We start from the raw sequence: 21623 nt of genomic DNA on the forward strand, positions 1-21623 counted from the left end.
GGGCGGGCCAGTGTGCGTCTAGCAGTTTGGGGTTTGTAAATAGTGCCCTTGTGCTGGGCTGAGTGGGGCCACTCCTGCTGTGCTGTGTCTCATTGCCCCCAACCGGCCCCTCACTCTGCGGACCGCCCCCCATCACATGCCCTATTTCCCCAATGGGAGCCCACAAATATGTTTGGCGCCGGGCCCACAAAAAGATAATCCGGCCCTGATTCAAAGGATAAGGTTCACTCACCTTCACATTCCCTAATTATTTGTTAAAGAAGATGGGAAAGATTCCTTATATATGCCAAGGGGACAGTCTGGCCTACAGTTGGCAGGAGCTGGCTTCTTTTCTCTTCAGCAGCAGCCGCCTCTCTCTTCATACGCTCCTTTCCTTCTCTCTGGATAGCTATGCCTTTCTCAGAAGTGGGGACATGTAACCAACAAAGCCTCTAAGCATAGGACATTCAGTTAAGATTCCCACCTGTTCCCCCTGCCTCATAACCTTAATCTCCTTGCTTGTGCTCATGCATTATGGGCTAGATCCTTTCCCATTTAAATCAGTTGGCATTTTCTGCACCACCTTCAGGAGAGAAAGATCAGGCCCTCTTATGAGGTGCTTAATTAGAAATCACTTTATGCTGGTCACTGTGCTATTATAGTCCACAACAAAGATTTTTGTTGCCAATGGCTTTGCATTTAATTCCTTTGAGAGAGAGAGAGAGAGAGAGAGTTAGGTGGGGGGACAGGGGACATTAAAGATGGATAGAGAACACAAGAAAAAAGACTGGATTGGATTGGGGGGTTGCTTCTGTAGTGGACTGACCTTCCTCAGATAAATCTGTCGACCGTGGAGCCAATTTATGTGCTCACTTTGAGGGAAAATTTCCAAGAACTTTAGAGGATATTTACATCAAGTTATGCTTATAGCTAACCTATATAACTGTGTGATCATATTGTCATTACTCTTTTCCTCCCTCTCCTCCCATTGTTTGTCACACTCAATTATTTTGTCTAGTTTCAAATTAGACTAAACTTATCCGGGCAGGTAACATGTCTTTCTATGTGTTTGTTCAGCATTAGTATACAATTAGTACAAAAGGCCCCAACTTTTATTGAGGCCTTTGAGTAATACTGAAATAATAATAAAAAAGCCATTAAATATATAAATGATAAAACACCAAATAATATAAATGCTGTAAAAATAACGGACGTTAATCCATGAATCCTATGGTGCTCAGCATAGCTAAACTAATTACAGTAACAAGGTACACAAAATAACATTAGTTCCTCTACTGTTATTCTGTAACAAATTTGGAGCAGGGACCTGACCTTCCTACATGTTTGTAGCGTGCTTACATGTTGTTGGTCTAAAATAAATAAATGCTTATTATGTGTGCTGTGGTTGTTACTACCAACAAGCAGAACACGATGGATAATGTCCCCTTTTAAGAGGAGAAGGGGGGTGATGTTGGTATTGAAAGGTTCCATTGCAGTTGTGAGTAGTCATTTGAATGGGTAGCTGTGGGAGAGGGAGGAGAATGCTGAGGAAAGCATAGTAACTGTAGTGAGAACACATTGCCCCATGAGACAGGGAACGGGCACTGAGGTTAATGAGAAGCAGAGATGGGAGGGGTGAAGGAAAGAGACAGAACCAGTTAGAAATCAGTGACAGAGAAAGACTGTAAAATCCGCCTGAACACACCAACCAGCTCTGTTATTTCTCAATGCATTGTGGGTGTCTGATGAGGTGGAATCGGTACCCAATCTATGTTCCTTCACCCTACAAATAAGCTCATTCTTATCCTTAAGAATCTAGTTATCATGAGAAGAATTTGTGTGTATGTAACAAGAAAGGGGATTCAGAATCACAGCCAAATGGAAGTTGAGGACATTTAACACCTCACAGGATCAGACTCACTATATCTATGGTGTCATCTAATTACACAAACAAATCATATTTGTCTAAAAAAGTTTAAGCATTGTTTTTGCAAGTAGCCCCTATAATTGAAAGTGATTTGATTTTTTTTTTCAGTTTATGCATTTGGCAGCACTTAACTTAATGTATAGTGAATATCATTGCTTCATCTGCCAGTCATTTCCCCCCATTACTGGTGTGGGTCTTTCATATCACAATAGGGAAACTAGTCATATGTGATTGTTAAACCACATAACCTGGCATGGGCAGCTCAAGGGTAAGTGTAGTAATTTGAGTTACTATGTATTCATTTTTAAAACCCCAAAAAGAACATAATGGATGCACTCAGACACAAAGGCTTGAACTCCAGGATAGAAGCGCCACACACATTGCTCATTTGAAACTTCAGGTGTTTTGAATTTGAAGGGTTGCTGACTGGCTCTCCAAGAGAGAAGGATCAAAATCAGAGAGCAGTTTGGGGAGCCAGACTGTAATCAGGAAGGGAAGCACTACTCTGGTCTCATAAAATTAGCCTTTCCCTCTGAAAAAAAAAAAAAAAAAAAAAAAAAAAAAGAAGCAATACTGAAAGCTATTGTTAATGTTTATGTTATGTTTACTCTGGTTAAATACAAGTTTAGTAGTTTTTCAAAGCCAGAAATGGTAGGTATGGTCAATCAGTAGGTTGTGAAAACATCTGTATAGCCCTCAAACTCAAATTAGGTAAAGCAGAAAAGATTGCTGAATATTCCAAAGCAAGTTATAGCACGGTGGCTGCTTGTTGAGTACCCCTTTATGGCCAGAAGTGATTTAGAGGTATTCTGTCCCTATTAGCCCCTACTCATAGACTTTTTACTTAAGTACTCTAAATAATCTCTATTGTGACTCTTAGCACCCCTTTCTCAGGCTAGTTTAATGTCATATAAAGTTCACACAATCTTAATCACAAAATAATCCAAACAGTTCTCAACAAAGTCCCAAAATCATAAACTCTGCCTGAAACCATCCCCACTCCCCAGCCCTCTTTCTAGAATTCAGCCCTTTTACCCTACACTCACACCCCCACCTCATACTTGCCACCTTTCTGATATCTTTTATATTGGAATCCCTGATTCCTCTCAGGTGGTACTCATCTTATAATTGGGGCTGCCTTAGTCCCAGGCTTTCCAGCCACTGGGCAAGCCACCCTGCTATATAAGTGTCCTAAGAGGAAGATTAGAGGGATAAAAGGGCTATATTAGTGAGCCAGTGACACTAGGATAGAACAAAGCATGCATGTAGGAAGGTGCAGGGTCTGACAGCTAGTCTACTAGTTATTGCCTATGCTCAAGCTTTGGGTTCTTTTGCAGTTACTCTACAACAAACAGAATAGCAGTGTGCCACAGAAATAGTGACTGATGACACAGTCTACTCATTTCATTAAGGAGCTACTGAAAAAGAGGAAGTCCCTCACTGTAGGAACTGAAGATGTATGGTGTGTGCTTTTCTAGAAAAGTATCTCTTAATTAATGTAGGGAGTAGGTTTTGCTTTTCTCCTTCACAACTGAAGAGACAGAGAGCTGAATCTTGGTTACAGCCCCAAGTGATTATTTAAGCCTTTCAGAGATCTCACCAGGTCCTCCAGCAAAAGCAGGAAACAAGGACCTGCAATTTCAATTTTTTTTTTTAAAAGGCAGTGGAGTAGCAAGGAAAAGGAACAACATAACCCACTGTTTCCCATAAATAAATATTGTCTTTGCAGGTCACTTTTAGAACAAATGTTAGGGTAAAGAAACACTGAAACGTTTTAGTTTGATAAATCAACATCGTTTTCCTTTTGGAGTGATAACAGATCCTTATACATGTCACTATCAATTGTAAATATAATGGATGTACTTCAGCACAAATGAAACTGCATACATATTATGCAAAACATTAAACTGATAGAATAAAAATCAAAAGGTAGCAGTATGTTGCCACAAAATGTATTTTAATGAAGCAGCAGTCTGCTAACATATAGTCTTTTAGTCAATGGGACTAGATACATAAGAATCACTCGTTCAAGTTAGTATTGCAGGATCAAGATCTGAGAAGCAAAAGTTTAGTGTTTTTTCAGTCAACGATCAAGGAGAACTTTAAGTGGAAAAAATTCTTGATCTTTCTTAGACATCCATTAGGATAAAATATATGTAAACACTAGAGAAATTAAGCAAGGAGCTAAAAATGATTGTTTTAAAAGGTACAGATTTGAGATGTTCCATAGATACCTCAACTAGAGTGAGTTTTAACATTTTCCCTTGTGGTGTTACTGCTCCATTCTTCGAAGTTTGTACAGAGCCAACTGTGCCATCAGTTCTCAGGGGAAGACAAGTGTTTAAAGAAAATGAAATAAAACTCAAAACATGTCCAGATTGGATAGCTTTTGTGTGCTATAAACCACACAATTTTTATAGAAGAGTTTTCTTTTAAATTACAATATAGAGAGAAGACAGGCAAGTAACACTATTGGAAAAAGTAGAGCTGTTATTAAAGAGGGATATAAATGTACTCCGTATTTTACAGATCATAAACAAAGTCCCTGTCCCAAAGAGCTCATTCTAACTCAGAGGGGTGATAGTACAGGGAACAGTTATTATACCACAACAAAGGCCCTTTGTTTTCAGTTTTTACCATTTTTTTACCCAGATGGTTTTACAGAAGCCATTATTTGGTTTTCACCAATTTTCACCTGAATTTCAGAAATGCCAGAACTCCCCAGATCTGGCCCCGTGCTCTGGCAGGCGAGAGGGCAGTTTGATCATCTGAGCCATCACCTCTTCTTCTGGAGTGGGCCCTGAAGCAGAAGAGATGGAGATGAGAGTGCCACCTCCTCACTCTGCTTCTTCCACCTCTTCCACTTCTAGGCCTGCTCCAGAAGGAGAGATGGCAGCTCCATAACCTCTTACTGAGTTGCTATTTCCTTCACAGGAGTGGGGAGCAAGGGCAAAAGTAATGGAATGACTTGAGCACTGGTGTATTACTATTGTCAGTCCCACACCCACTATCGCACACACATCAGCTTTACAGATATGCTGATAACTAGCTGTACATCAAAGCAAATAAAGATTGGTGAATTACTTTTCAGGCTAAAATGGGTTGAAAATGAAAAATTATCTGATTTCCTTTCAGAACATAAGGAAAATAAACAAAACTTTATTTTGAAAGTTTAAAAAGCAAAAACAAGATCAGGAGAAGAGAGGGATAGTTACCTTGATATTTACCCAGAAAAGTGTGAGGTTATTTTTTTTTTCAAAATTTTTGTAATAAACCTGAACAAATAGCTGAGAAATTGTAAACAAAATAAAATCTGAAAACAAAAGGGCTTAACCATAGAGTGTAGAGACAACAGCAGGGGGATGGTTATTATCCTTGCATAGGGCGTGTTGGTACAAATCTAAAGAACAAATCCAAAAGCTAAGGAAACGTTCACCACTTGCTGGCTGGGTAACCTTAGCCACACGTGCCTTTATGCCTGAAAAGGAAAATTGAAACCTAGGTGAACTTCTTCCAGCCCCAGAACCCTTCCCATGGGATGAGTTTCCACCCCTCTTCCCTCCGCCTGCCTCTCCCCATCCCCTCCATCTCCCCCTCTGCCTAGCTCCCTTCCTTTCCAGCCCTCCCGGCCTCTGGCTCTTCCTTCCCCTCAGCCAGCCTCCCCAGGCTGTCTGTCAGGCCGGGTCGGTCGGGCTGTCTCCTACACTCACCTCAGACCCCCGCCCCTCCCCACTCTGTCTGGCTCCCCCTCCTTCTCCTCCCCCCTCTGTCTGGCAGCCCCCCCAGTGCAGCGCTTCTCGCGAGAGCTGGGGGATGCCGCCGCCGCCGCCGCGGACGGAGGGGGAGACACTCGGGGGGAGCCAGTGACGTCGGGAGTTTTCCCGAAAGTCAATAACGAGCCCGGCGGAGGCGGCGGGCGGAGCCGAGAGCGGGGGCCCCGGGGCGAGCGAGCCGGAGCGAGGAGCCGCCGCCCTGACCCCGTGGATGCTGCGGCCGCGCTGCCCGGCCGGGCGCCTCCCTGTGTAGCGGGGACGCTCGCTCCATGTAGCCGCCGCCGCCGCCTCCGCGCGCCGGGGCCGGAGCCGCCTCCCTCCCCCCGCGGAGACACCGGCCGCGAGGGACCGAGCCCGGCGGGGGGACCGGGGAGGGGCAGCGGGGATCCCCTCCCGAAGCCGCCGACCGCTCCGCAGCGGCGTCGTCGTCGCAGGTAAGAGCCGGGTCTGGGGCAGCTGGGGTGACGGGGCCGCAGCCGGGCGCGCAGGCAGCCCGCGGGGAGCCGGGGAGGGGGCGCCTCTGGCCTAGCCAGACCGTCCCTGTCTGGGTGGGGAGGAGGCTGCACCAGCGCCCAGCTCCTCCCCCTCAGCCCCAGACACCCCCGAGACTGGTCCCAGCGGCGCCGGCCCGGGGGGGGGGCTCTGACCGGCCGCCGCCCCGAGCAGGGCAGGGGACGCTGGCGGGGGCGGCCTGTCCAGGCACCGCAGGTTACTGCATCGCCGAGGTGATGGCGGGGCGGGGGGAGGTGCGCGGGGCTCCAAAGGCGGCTAGTTCCCACGCCGAAACCCCTCCCCCCCCGACCCCCCCCCTCGCCTTCCCTGGTTCCCCCCTCCCCCTCGCCTGGCAGTGAATTTGAGGTAAATGTAACGTAGAAGTCTGTGTTGTTAGTAGTAAATTTTTTATCAGCTTGGAAGTTGCGCGTGTGCTAAGAATAGAAATGTGGAAGGCTGGTCTGTTCGTGGCATTGCATTGCTCAAGTGGTGCTGCTGCTGCTGCTGGCGGCTCTGGCAAGCAAGTAAACAAACCAACCTCCTCCTGCGCATCAGTCCTGCTGGATCAGCCATTATGGTGGCTGTCTTGCACATCCAAAAGTTGATGTTGAAGTGAACTGTTGTTAGTTATTTGTTGGTGCATTGCTCTCGGTTGTGGTTTCAAGGACTTGCATAGCATTATAGGCAGCACAGTTGAATAAAAAGGCAGGGTTAGTTATTAGCTTCTGTAAACAAAGTGTAATTTATTCTGACAATACAAATTGCAGTGTATATAGGTATATGATACTTTGGCTATTTGAGGGTTAACTACTTTGGAATGAAAGTTTTTAAATCACTGGAAGTATCATATATTTAGATTACACTCATGAAGTAACTAGTGGTGACAGACATGGGGTTTATAGAGTGTTTAATTGCTATATGTGAATTGCAATTCTCAGTTTACTTCTGGGCAATAAACAGACATTTTACATCACTTTTAACAGTTTTTTTTCTTCCTTGTACCTTAATTAAAATGAGTGGTTTTAAAACAGGACTTTTGTTATCTTAAAATTTAAATTTAATGCCAAATGGATGATAAATGGTTTTAACACTTTTGGATACCATAACATTCCTAAATATAATTACTAGTTGAATGGCTATTTGAATTTATTCTGCAAAAATAAATCTTTAAGATCTACTTTAAAGTAAACTTCTTATGACAAAGACATTTATTGTTGAAGTTCGGATGTAGATATCTAGTAAACTATTAGCCAGTATTGATACTTATATAATACTGCTTATAGCAGTTTGTTCTGCAGGTACTTGCTTCTGACTTATTGTAGCTGTTTTCATAGGACCGCTTGAATTCAGCAACCATAGTTGGTGCATATTTTGTATATATTAAAATAACCTCTTACCTGTCTACAAACAAGTAGCATAAAAATGAACAATGTAAACTTTTAACAAAGTGCTTTTTACTTTTTACTTTGTATAGCTCCACATGCATTGTATTTTACTTTTGTATGACTCCACATGAATAACACAGTTTAGGGCAGTCAGGATTTAAGTAAGAAAGTGTGCATACAAAAGAAGAAAGTTGCCTTTGATTTTTTGAAAGTATATTCATTAAGGATATTCTGTCTGTAGGTCTTTTTGTTTTCCTGCTGGGAGTTTTAAATTGACCCCAATATCTTTAATTGGATTGGGCTTTTAATTATAGAATGTGTGTGTGTGTGAGCTGGTTGGATGAGGCAAACATGGAAATTCAAATAAAAGATTCAAAGGAAAACTTTACAGAGCTAAATGTTTTTCTTTGAGAGGTGTGTGTATATATGTGTGTGTGTATAATATATATATATAAAAAAATTTGGTTAGTCCAAATTCTCTCTCTAATATCAGTGCATAATGTTTGCATATTTTTACACAGACTAGTAATAATCTTTTGTTGTAGGTGGTTTCTTCCCTGGTTCATCTCTGTTTGTTATAACTAGGTTGGTAGATTCTACTAACTTTTATATAGCTGTATGGAAAGTTAGTATCTCGGTGTTTTAGTATATAGTTTTGTTTGACACAAAACCAAATTAAGAAATCAGGAATGTTTTGTTGCAATTGTTACATTTTGTCTGTAGGAAGCTGGTAGTCTCTCAGCAGGTTTTGATTTATTTTGTTTGGACTGGAACTATGATACAAACTCTTTTTCCTCCTAGAAAAGTTATATTGTTTTTGAAACTGAAGCACATTTTATTGTGAAAAGGGACTGTATTAAGATGAACATGAAAACATCTCTAGAGTTGAACTGTTTATAATTTAAGCTTCTGTGAGCAGGTTTGTAAGAAGCTATATATTGATTTACGAAAGCAATTTCAAACTGAGTGCTTCTGTAGTTGTTACTCTTAAAAAACAAAACAAAACACGCCCCCATCCCCAGACAAATAGTGCCTTCAAAATGCCTAGAAAACGTCTATCAGGAAACAGTTTGCAAAGTGCTCTCTCATTTCTTGGGTAGAAGTTTTAATGATTTAAATGGGTAAATAGCTAATAATCCCTCCTGTTCCCAATAAACGTTATAAATAGTTTTTAAGTAACTTTAAAATGTTTCATTTTTAGAAGATATTGTTATGATACCGGTACACTAATGCAGTGATTCCCATTAAAAATAACTTGGAAACCTTGTTTACTTTGTGCCATGATTAACATAACAAAAATATCGGTTGCTGTAATCCAGTTTGACTGTTCCCATCCATGATGCAAATCCAAAGTGCACAGTTAAAGTACAGTTCTGTTTTGCAGTGCAGAAGGGACCTAACATCTCTTGCAATCATCCAAGGCTTTAACGTGCTTCTAAAAACTATTACTAAACTTAAAACCAAAACAAAGCAACTCACTAAAAACATGGGACAATGGAAACATCCTGTAACTGTGTTGGAAGAGAACTGTGGTGTAACAAAGTCTTAAAACATATTTCCGTTTCTAGCATAGATAGATAGATTCTAAATTAGCTGATATTCTGTGAAAGTGTAATGAATGATACTGCAGTTGCACTTTTGAGGGTGTTAGTGTAAGCATGTTAGTGTGTACTAAAACTCAAGATTAGTTTTTCCTCAGACTAAATGAAACATTCTATCTAAAACAATTGGGTTTTTGTTTTTTGTTAGATGACTTGTAAAGTGAAATAATAGAACATGTAGATTCATAAGATGACTGAGCAGGCTTAAATATTAAAATTTCATATAGTTAAAATCTCCATATGAAATATACATACCCTTCATTGTTTTAGATATTCCATTATGTTTTATTTTGGAACATTCCTGGCTTAATTTTGTTTACTGTTTACAATTCTTTTAAAATGTTTGGATTACTTTTTGTTATCACTGGAGAATGTGTTAGTTCATGTAGAGTGTGTATTTTAAATTTAAAAAAAGCGGGATTTATGTTGTTCAGCTAATCTCGCTACTTATGAAGCGTGTTTAACAAAACTTGTCTCAACTAACACATTTTCCTTTGAATGTGTTTAATACAGATCAACAGTATCACAAGTTTTCATTGATAAGAAGTGACTGATATCAAAACTTTTTGTAACAGATTGATGTGATACACGAAGATTGTGACTGCACTTAAAGTAATAGGTAAAAAGATAAGTTAGGTGTGGGGGGAGTTATTTAGGTGTCAAAATCTAATGAAAGCAAGAAAACAGAAAACTGCAGGCAAAATGTTATAACTTCTTATACAGTGAAAACCTCCTTTAAGTGCTGGCTTATTGCGTTCTGTGGAACAGTTTTAAGGAGGTGACTAAAGGAATCTGTTTATTCTGAAGAGAAAATGTATGAGAGTAGTTTAAACTTGAGGAAATCCTAAATATATAACAGGAAAGAAAGCAAAAATACTACATAATTATGACAGCATACTGACTCAGCATGACAGCCTGGTTTCATGGACCTCAACTAGCATTTCAGTATTTTCGCTGTAGTTGAAGTTTTGAGATATGGAAATGGATTTCAAGCAGGTTCTGTTGAGGAAACTCATCAGTCCCTGTAGTTAATAATTAGTAGGTGCACCACAAAGCTGAAGAAGTAAAAAATCTTAAGAACAAGGGGTGGATATTGTTAAAAATAAATTACAGTGAGAAAAGGGTATACCAGTTTCCAGTGGCGGGTTTAGAGTTAGTGGGGCCCTGTGCTCCCCTTCATTTTTGGGGGCCCTCTTGAGACCCAGCCAAGAAAAAGAACATTGTTTCTTATCTCCCTCATCCCTGTACTACATTCTTTTTTTCTTCATCCTCCTCCTTTATTATAAGTAATAGGAAGTAAATGAAAATAAAGTGAGGGGCCTTGATTGTTTTTGTAGTCTAACTTTTTTTTTCCACAGAATACTTGAAAATTTCTAAGGGTCTCGGCAGACCACTTAATGATCTTTCCAAATATTGTTTGTACCGTTAGCTAACTATTGTAAAGTGCTTTGGATAAGAGCGCTTTATAAAAAAAAAAAAATGTAAAAAAAATATTGGGGTGTGGGGTCTGGCCAGGAGTTAGGGTGTGGGAGGGGGCTCAGGGCTGGGGCAGAGGGTTGGGGTGTGGAGTGCTTACCTGGGGCAGCTTCTGTTTGGTGCTCAGGGCAGGGGTGGGGGGGCTGCAGGAGTGAGGGCTGGGGGTGTGGGCCGGGTGTGTGGGGGCCACCTCAGCCCCCTGCCCTGAACGGCTCAGGGCAGGGCGCTGGGGGGTGTGTGTGTTGGGGGGGGGTACTGCGTGGGGGAGATCGGGGCTGGGGCAGTCCCAGTTGCGGTCGCTGTGTTACCTTACCTGGCTGGCTGGTAGATGCGGCTTTGCCACTGCCAAAGGGAGTTGTGGCAGCAGCAGCACGTGAGAGCTGAGACCCCCTGGCCTGCCTCTCCCTTCCCCTGGCTTTTTTCCAGGGGCCGCCAGCAGCAGTGCATGCCAGGGACTGCACCTCAGCTGCCTGGTGTCCGGAGGAGCAGGACAACAGGACAGGCACAGACGGACACCCCACCAGGGGAGCACGCACGCCTTTTCTATAGCATGCCCCCAGCCGGCCCCTCACCTGCCTGCCTGCTGTGGCACGCAGGGCTGCCAGCGCCAGCCTGCAGCAGGAGTCCCGGGTGCCAGCAGGAGCCTGGCTCACCGGATGGGAGAGCGCACCACACGCCGCGCCTCCAGCACACTCTTAAACGACTCCCTCCCTGCTCTTCTCCACAGCTTCTGCCCCCGCAGCGGATTCTGGACGGTGCTGGGCTGCCCGGTCCTGGAGGCCCCATGTCAGGGTACTGTGTGTTTCATTGTAAATCTGCCTCTGATAGTTTCGGCACTTAAGATGCTCAAAATTAGTGTAGACTCAATTTCTTTTCAGTTTCTTAGTACTGTTAACACACATTTCTGTTTAGAATAGATAGTGGTTTAATTTATTTAAGTACAGTCGCCCCCATTTATTTTTCATGTATCCCCTTTTAGTTTAATGGTCAGGTACTGATCTTCAGGGTCAGGAGCATGCTCAGGAATTTATACTTTAATGTGCCTTCCCAAAAATGATAAACGCACACACATTATAGACATTAAACCATATCAGCACACTCACATAGATCATATGCAAATAAATAAACAGTATATTCACCATTTCAACAAAATGTACCTTTAATCCACCTTCAATACAAGCTCCTTAAAATTATGGGGGGGGAACATGTGCAAATCAAATAGACACACATACATCCATAACCACACATTATGGGGATATGTGTGTAACTTCACTGAGTTTGCACACTGCATGTTAGGAGGAAATACTATTGTAGAAAAAGGGGGGGGTGTGCAGAGAGCTCCTCCAAGGCCCAGGCAGGGGGGTCCAGAACTCCTCTCACCCTGGGGCTGCAGCAGGGAAAGTGAGCTCCACCTACACCAGGGCCCCAGTGCGGGACGCAGAGCTTCTCTGGCCCTGGGGTTGTGGGGGGAGGAGGGGAGCAAACTCCTCCAGTTCTGTGTCCCTCGCTGGGGACCCGGAACTCCTCCTTCTCCTGGGCTGCGGTGGGGAGAGTGAGAGTGCTCCTCTCCCCCAGGGCTGGAGAAGGTCCACGCTCCTTGCTGCAGCCCTAGGGCCGGAGGAGTTCTTGGGTCCCCCGCCAATCATAGAGGAGGCCCCTGCCATTGCTTCTTTCCAGGCCTTGCGCACGCCCCTGTTCAGGGTTAAAAATTGTGGTTGAAAACAAGTAGTCACACTCCTGTGTTTTTTGAGTTGGTGACCATAGTAACTAGATTTACAGAGCAATACGGGAATTTGAAAACTTACACACTAAATGTACAGCAGTGGTCAAAAAAGCAAACAGAATGTTGGGAATCATTAAGAAAGGGATAGATGATAAAACAGAAAAATATCATTTTGCCTCTACATAAATCCATGATACACCCACCTCTTGAATGCTGCATGCAGCTGTGGTCGCCCCATCTCAAAAAAGATATATTGGAATTGGAAAGGGTTCAGAAAAGGGCAACAAAAATGATTAGGGGTATGGAACAGCTTCCATATGAGGAGAAATTAATAAGACGGGGACTTTTCACATTGGAAAAGAGACGACTAAGTGGGGATATGATTGAGGTCTATAAAAGCATGACTGGTATAGAGAAAGTAAATAAGGAAGTACAATTTACTCCTCATAACACAAGAACTAGGGGCCACCAAATGAAATTAATAGGCAGTAGGTTTAAAACAAACAAAAGGAAGTATTTCTTCACACAACGCACAGTCAACTGTGGAACTCTTTGCCAGAGGATATTGTGAAGGCCAAGACTATAATAGGGTTCAAAAAAGAACTAGATAAGTTCATGGAGAGTAAGTCCATCAGTTGCTATTAGTCAGGCTGGGTAGGGATGGTGTCCCTAGCCTCTGTTTGCCAGAAGCTGGGAATGAGTGACAGGGAATGGATCGCTTGACGATTACCTGTTCTGTTCATTCCCTCTGGGGCACCTGGCATTGGCCACTGTCGTTGGTCTGACCCAGCATGGTTGTTCTTACATACTGAGGCCCCAGTCCTGTAGGTCCATGTATCAGCATAATTTTACTCACTTTATATATTTTTAACTTTAATTGGACTATGTACTCATGTAGGTGAAGTTACTTGTATGCACCATTATTTTAAGCACTGAGACAAACCGCATGATCCAGGTCTTTCCATTAACTTTGGTTGGTGTTGAATGGGGGTCCTTAATGAATAAGTGTGCCACATTTCTTTTCAGAGGTAGTTTAATACCATAACTCAGTATTCCTCAAATTGAAAGTCTAAATTTCTGAACACTATAGACTGGGAGGGATTGCAACTGCTTTGGAGGATAGGGTCATAATTCAAAATGATCTGGAGAAATGATCTGAGGTAAACAGGATGAAGTTTAACAAAAACAAATGCAAAGTGCTCCACTTAGGAAGGAACAATCAGTTTCACAAATACAGAATGGGAAGAGACTGTCTAGGAAGGAGTATGGCAGAAAGGGATCTAGGGGTTATAGTGGACCACAAGCTAAATATGAGTCAACTGTGTGATGCTGTTGCAAAAAAAGCAAACATGATTCTGGGATGCATTAACAGGTGTGTTGTGAGCAAGACACGAGAAGTCATTCTTCCGCTTTACTCTGCGCTGGTTAGGCCTCAACTGGAGTATTGTGTCCAATTCTGGGCACTGCATTTCAAGAAAGATGTGGAGAAACTGGAGAGGGTCCAGAGAAGAGCAACAGGAATGATTAAAGGTCTTGAGAACATGACCTATGAAGGAAGGCTGAAAGAACTGGGTTTGTTTAGTTTGGAAAAGAGAAGACTGAGAGGGGACATGATAGCAGTTTTCAGGTATCTAAAAGGGTGTCATAAGGAGGAGGGAGAAAACTTGTTCACCTTAACCTCTAAGGATAGAACAAGAAGCAATGGGCTTAAACTGCAGCAAGGGAGGGTTAGGTTGGACATTAGGAAAAAGTTCCTAACTGTCAGGGTGGTTAAACATTGGAATAAATTGCCTAGGGAGGTTGTGGAATCTCCATCTCTGGAAATATTTAAGAGTAGGTTAGATAAATGTCTATCAGGGATGGTCTAGACCAGGGGTCGGCAACGTTTGGCACGCGGCTCGTCTGGTAAGCACCCTGGCGGGCTTGGCCAGTTTATTTACCTGCTGACGCGGCAGGTTCGGACGATCATGGCCCCCACTCGCCGCGGTTTGCCGTCCCAGGCCAATGGGGATGGCGAGAAGCAGTGCGGGCGAGGGATGTGCTGGCCGCGGCTTCCCGCCGCCCCCATTGGCCTGGGACAGCGAACCGCGGCGAGTGGTGGCCGCGATCGGCCGAACCTGCTGCGTCAGCAGATAAATAAACTGGCCCGGCTCGCCAGGGTGCTTACCTGGCGAGCCGCGTGCCAAACGTTGCTGACCCCTGGTCTAGACAGTATTTGGTCCTGCCACAAGGGCAGGGGACTGGACTCGATGACCTCTTGAGGTCCCTTCCAGTCCTAGAATCTGTGAATCTATGAATAACAATTTTTGAGAAGGCAGAGTTTCACTTTACCAATGAGCAAAATGTCTATTGAATTCTAATTTTTTTTTCTTTGAAAAGTATATAATGTTTTGTTTTTTGAGGGGAAAAAGTGGATGTTAAGGTATGAATATTAGAATGAGCTGATAGTTAAATGTTGGACAAATTTAAAATCTGTAAACAAGAGTATAACCAAAATTAAGACAAATGCCATTAAAAAGCAGTTAATAATCGAGTATAAGGACATCAATATATTTAAAGGCCAGAAGAGACCCTGATGATCATATAAATCTGACCTCTTGTGAAACACAAGCCAAAGATCCTCACCCTCAAGCCCCTAACTTATTTGAGCTCTAGCATACTTTTTAGAAAGATATACAGTGTTGATTTAGAGACTTCCAAGTGATTAGAGAATCCACCAAATCCTTGGGAAATATACAAGTTGAGTGTAGCTCTTTAAAAGGATCCCCGATTTTTGAAGAAAATTATAATAAATAGGAGCTATTAGATGGATTTAGCTGAGAAGTTAGAGCATGGTTCAATGTTACCAAATTAAAGTTCTGGCAATTTTTGGATGCTGTGAGGAATGGGACCTCTAAGTTATATTTCCAGAGTTGTATGCTAATATAAAGTATCATTGCATCATATCCCCAAAATTAATTAATAAATACAACTTTGAGAATGCAGAATGTAATCTCTTGGAGAAAGTTTTATTGTACTTCTCAATCTGAAATAAAGTATTTTGAAAACAAATTAAATTTATCTGAGTATTTTCCTGTACTTAATTTTGTTATTTATAATGGCTCACAGACCATTGGATTTTACTTTTTAATCTGTATAGTGGCAACAGAGTAGTAGGTGCTTTGTGCCTGGTTAGATAATCAAGTTCCAGAAAAGTAAAATGCACATGTACAAACTTTTGTATGAGAGTTCAGTTGTACTACTCACCCACACACACGTTTACATATGCATGTGTGCAGGATCAAAGCCTAAGTAGGCTGCATACAAGCAGAGGGCTTGGGAGAAGAGAAAGGGGTGAAACAGTATGGTGAGGTTAAGTGTGCTTCTTGTGTGCTTGATAACTTATTAAAATCCAGATTAGTGGGAATTTCTGGATGCATTTAAAATCAGTCCACTTAAGTGCCTAAATATGGATTTAGATTCCTGATTTTAGGCATCCAATCTTGAAAATGCTAAATCTTTGCCTTAACATTTATTTTGCTTGGCTATTATGAGTCATTACTAGGTCTTTTTAAAACAAAACTTTATCTGTATTAAAAGTGACAAATTAGTGTTCCCATTTTAATTTATAGTATGTGAACTATATTACATGCAATCTAAAATTCTCAGTAGAGAATGCTGAACATAGTTCTGATGCTTATCGCTAGTAACATGAATGAAATGACTCACTTTATTTAAATAAACCTAATACCACTACCAGGTTTAATCTCCTGGTGCCTTTTCTTCTTTGACATCTAGTTTTAAATTTTGTTAATTTAAGGAGATTTGTTTAGTTTGAGTTAAAAGAAGAAACTACTTAATGTTTTCCCTCTGTTACATTTCCAAGACTCACCCTATTAAACTGATGTCTGTTTTATTATTTATTTATTTATTGGTAAACTGGCAGTTTAAAATTTAAAATAGCATTTGTCAGTAAATGTTTGACATTGTATTGAGACGGGGAAGAACTTGAAAAAATGGAGGCATGTTAAAGCTATTTCACCTGGGAAAAGAGAAGGTAAAAGAGACATCCTTAAGATTCTTAAAAGCTGGTAGAAGGATCCACTAATTTTTAAAGGTTTCCATGTCTTCATGTATGTAATGAGTTTTTGTTTCTTTGGTAAATAAGAACAGAGTTGGTCGATTCAAATTACTTTGGCTATAGCTCTGTGTGTTAATCAGTCAGTAGGAACAACTTGTTTTTTCCATTATTAATATGGACCCGAAATGCAGATTTATAGTTCCCAGTAAAATTTTTCAAACAAAATCTAAATAAAAAAGAGCATTCATGTAGTGTATATTTTGCTAATATTACATTGTGCCTCTATTTTCTTATTTGCAGCGTTCTTGAAGCATTTCTTGGTTTATTTTTGCAAATAAATTTAATGAAGCTAGAATTATTTTTTGTTAATGCAAAACACACATCATACATCTGGGTGAATTTGGAGCAATCTGGGAATCACAATAACCCATTTATCTTTCTCAGTGTACCTTTTTCCCCAGTGTAAAAGGGAGACACTGCTGTCTTTCCATGCACCACATAGCTTCAAGTAAATCCTTTTTTTAACCATGTGATAAAGCTTTTTAAAAATAGATTAATACCAATATTCTGAAATATTTTATGGCTTTTGCTGCAAACTTCAAATGAAAAGAAAAAATATATATGACACTTATTACAAAAGAGTATAAATTTGTTAGGTTAATTTTATAAACTACAGAGGATAGAAGACTAATGGGAAGGAATTTAGGGATTAATGTAAGTGTCTTTGGCTTGGTCTACACTAAACCCCCAAATCGAACTAAGGTACGCAACTTCAGCTACGTGAATAACGTAGCTGAAGTCGACATACCTTAGTTCGAACTTACCGCCGTCCAGACCCGGCAGGCAGGCTCCCCCGTCGACTCCGCGTACTCCTCGCGGCGAGCAGGATTACCGGAGTCGACGGGGAGCACTTCTGAGTTCGATTTATCGCGTCCAGACTAGACGCGATAAATTGAACCCAGAAGTTCGATTGCCTGCCGCCGAACCAGCGCGGTAAGTATAGACAAGCCCTTAAGTTATACATAGTAAAAGATCGGCATCTTATAGTGATATGTGCTAGCTTATATTACTCTTATTACCTTTGTCCTGTGTAATCAATTTTTTATTAGCTTCAGAAATGAATTAATCAGTAATACACCTCTTCCTGGTCCCTTTTGTTGAGTAATGGTGGTGTTTAAATCATTCAACCCCATGGAGACTGTACAGACCACAATGAGAGATGTAATCTATTCTGCAAATGTTTAGTTACAACCAAAGTTCTGGATCACTTTCACTTTTTTTTTTTTTTTTTAAAAGAGCTAATCCACTCAGTCCTATGCTTTAATATAAAAATATATGGAGATATACCTATCTCATAGAGCTGGAAAGGACCCCGAGAGGTCATTGAGTCCAGCCCCCTGCCTTCACTAGCAGGACCAAGTACTGATTTTCCCCAGATCCCTAAGTGGCCCCCTCAAGGATTGAACTCACAACCCTGGGTTTAGCAGGCCAATGCTCAAACCACTGAGCTATTCCTCCCCCCCAACAACTTGTGGAACAGGTGGTGGTGCCGCCCTTCTTCCCCATCTATTATGATGACGTAGTGTGGGTGGGAGACCCAGGTTCAAATTTACCCTGTACAAATAATCATTGGAGTAGGGACTTGAACTTGGTTCCTCCATCTCCCAGGTAAGTGTCCTAACCAGTAGGTTATTGGCTGTTCTGTCCAAGTAAGAGCAAGACAGACCCTTGCATCTGGTTCCTTAGAGCACTCGGCCACCCTGAATCTCTCTCTATTGTATTGTTTGCATTGTATATGTATATTAAATTAAATAGCTACATCCTGTGCCACCGTGTACCCTGCATCATGGCCTTTCTTGTCCTAGCTAATTATGATGGACAACATCTCTAGTTGTTTTGATTAGAATTCTAAATGATAGTGGACACACACAATTTATAATTTAATATTTTTGATATGAAGAAGATATAAGTATGGACCTTTGTCTGGTTTTGGTATCTCTGTCATTCTGGTTTAGTTGAATGATCGAAGGATTTGGAGATTTTGAGGGCATCATTATACTCATATAAAAGAGTCAATTATTACAGGGCCACATTCATTACTATAGCGAGGCTGCCTGGCCCTTCCATAATTTGTCTCCATTTTTATAGGAGGTACCATCACCTTTCTAGATTTGCAGGGTTTTGCTGCTATACTTTCATTACTGTAGTGTTTTAATTGGAAAAAAAATTGTTCATAATTATTTGAGCTTAGTAACTGATGATTTCTTTCATTTTTAATTGCATTGAAAACTTATTTATGAGCACATTAAACAATATTTTTAAAAATGTATTCCCCAAGTCACATGTAATATTTGAGCAGTTTGTGGTGCCAGTTAAGATTTTACAGACGTGTTAGATTTTTTCGTATTTTTTCTGTTCATGATATAACTACAGGGCAGAGTTAAGGCTGCCTAAGTTGCTTAATGGTGCATTTCTTCCCTTAATGTGTTAGGATTTCTTTTAATTGTAACCTAAGCTCTGAATTCCGTGGATTTGTATTACTTGGTTTTGGAATAATTCATACATCCTTATAATATTTTTTACAGTGGTATTACTTATAAGTACTCTCAACCTTAACTCAATGTTAGCACAGTTTTTGTGTGTGAATTTTTTTAGTTTTTAAAAATAATTAAAAATATCATGCACAAACCCTAAACTAGAAACCATGCAATATTTCTAAAGATGGGAAAATATGTAGTATCAACCTTAAATTAAAAAAAAAAAAGACTAAAGGTTTTTAAGACTTTAAACAACAAAACAACCAGAGCAGTCAGATCAACTGGCTTTACAGATATTTTGCATCATCAGAGAAGAACAGAACAACAGAAGTGTACTGCTGAATCTAGTCTTTAGTTTGCAATTGACTTACTGGTTTAGAGGGCTGTGTTAGATTAGTGCTATGTGAAGGGAAAGTAGGGGAATTCAATATCTCTATGCTTTGAGAGCGCCTCCTATACTTCTGCCACAGTTCCCCCAGCAGCACAGTCTCAATGTGCATTGGCTTTGAGGCCTCATTGTCATGGGTAGCGTTGATGCCTAAGCTAGCATGCAGCCACTGGTGAGCTCCCAGCTTCAGTATTGTGTTCAGTTTTGGGCACCACATTTTAAGAAATATGAGGCAAATTGGAGAGAGACCAGAAGAGAGCAACAGAAATGATAAAATATTTAGAAACCTGAGTTCTGAAGAAAGATTTAAAAAAAACTGGGTATGTTTAGTCTTGAGAAAAGAAGATCGAAGGGGAGACCTGATAAGTCTTCAGATACATTGATCACTTTCTTGTTGATAAGTCATTCTCCATGTCCAATGAAGACAGGACAAGAAGTAATTGGTTTAATCTGAAGTAAGGGAGATTTAGGTTGGATATTGGGAAAAACTTTCCAACTAACAGGATAGTTAAGTGCTGGAATAGGTTACCAAGGCAAGGTGGTGGAATTCCTATCAGTGGAGGTTTTTAACAACAGATTAAACACCTGTCAGGGATGGTCTAGAGATACTTGGTCCTGCATCAGCATGGGGGGGATGGGCTAGATGACCTTTCAAGTTCCCTTCTAGGCCTACATTTCTATGATTAATAATCTAGCAAGCTTCTTGGCCATCTCTGTTAAAACTCTCGGATGCACGTTATCCAGACCTGCTTATTTCTGCTGTTTAACCTTCTCCTGAGTTACTACTGGAATGGAAAATGTTTTTCATCATCAGATATAATTAAGTCATCTTCCCCCCCCCTCAAATACAGAACAGAAATATTTATTGAACACTTGGCGTCTCTTCTGCATTATTATTGACAGTTCTACCATTTTCACTTAGTAATGGATCAGTATCTGTGTTAGGATCCTTTTTGTGTCTGTTATACATTTAAAAAAAAATCTCCAAACCAAAACTTCTTATTGTCCTAATCTTTGTTGGCCATAGATGGTTTCTCTTATCAATTTTGTACAATTCCTGGCTTCATTCTCACTCTTATCTGGTCACATAAATATTTCTGTATACAAACTGCAACTGCTTCAACAGAAGAGATTGTGAGAGATGTTCCCCAGAATCAGGGCATTGTCCTGAAAGGTGTGGGTTGAAATTCCTGCTCTTTCAGGCAGAGGGGAGGATTTAATCGGTCTTCCCCACATCCTGCTTGATGCTGTAACCACTAGGCTGAAGTTTATAAGGGGAGCACCACCACCGTTTTTATTGTTTGTGAGAACGGGCATAGGCACCTAACTTCAAGAGAGAGTTCACAGGTGTGAGTCTTGAGCAGAGGGAGGCACCTCTATTTGGCCCAGCACGTGGCTCCCTTTGAGGGGCGGAGATTAGGTGACATTTCCTTTTGGATAGGTTATGAGGCTCCTTGCTGGCTTTTGTGGATCCCATTCTTAAGTGTCTAGCTCCCTGTTCATTGTACAGGGAGCCTGGGTGCCTAGCGGTGGGCTGTGGATTCTATTATGCAGTAGAGTCCCTAAAATTAGGTTCAGCATTGTAATGTCTAAGTCCCTTTTGTGAGTCTCACCTTGAATCTCTGTCTCTCTGCTCCAAAATTGCGTGAGCTTATGTTTTTGTGAGAGTACCTGCAGAAGGGGCCAAAATTGTTTTGTTTGCGCTGGCAACATTGTTTCCCTTTTCTTCTCCAGCTAACCCTTCCTGTTGGGAAAGGGGAGGATGCTGGGATTCCTGCCAGGATGCTGTCCCTTTCCTAGGCTCTTGTTTGGTACTTCCATGTTTTGTAGCGGTCTGCTTATTAGGTGTCTGATAAATTTGAAGCTCCCTAACCTCTCTCATTTCTAGGAGGGAGAGAAAGCACACTCCATCATAACTTTTAGAGGTACCAGACTGCTACAGTGGTCCATGGAAGCTTCTTTGCTCTTCCCAGACTCTATTTTTAAGTTCTCTTTTTGGTGAATAGTTTCAGTGCTTATGTTTGTAGCTGCTCTTACCTTTCCTATGCAGCAGCAGAGTATAATTGACCTGATTCTTGTCAGTTTCACTGCTCTGAGAGTTGAGAATAGTAGTAATGAAAGCTAAAAAGACACTGGTCGGTTTTCATTCATCTTCAGCTTGAGAAAGCTCTGTCACCAGAGGCTCCAGCACTGTCTGTGTGGTTCATTCTTAAGACAGCACTGCATCAGTTGACACTGAATTCACGTTTGGGAAGTATGTCTTTGCAGTTATAAGGGCTAGA

At 41.4% G+C, this 21623-nt stretch overlaps 1 protein-coding gene across 5 annotated transcripts in view; it reads left to right on the top strand.

Moving 5' to 3' along the window:
- The first annotated feature begins 5734 nt into the window (after nucleotides 1-5734).
- The window catches only part of AKT3 (AKT serine/threonine kinase 3), a 257770-nt gene continuing 241881 nt past the window's right edge, over nucleotides 5735-21623 (top strand). For 2 of the 5 annotated variants that reach the window (XM_034765003.1, XM_034765005.1), the window contains exon 1: nucleotides 5735-6113. The gene's annotated coding sequence lies outside the window, so the exon portion shown is untranslated. Of the gene's footprint in view, nucleotides 6114-6434; nucleotides 6538-21623 lie in introns of those variants that run through there. The other 3 variants (XM_034765006.1, XM_034765007.1, XM_034765004.1) reach the window with 2 other exon arrangements.

Source organism: Trachemys scripta, chromosome 3, assembly GCF_013100865.1.
Source record: "Trachemys scripta elegans isolate TJP31775 chromosome 3, CAS_Tse_1.0, whole genome shotgun sequence".
Classification (NCBI taxonomy): domain Eukaryota; kingdom Metazoa; phylum Chordata; order Testudines; family Emydidae; genus Trachemys; species Trachemys scripta.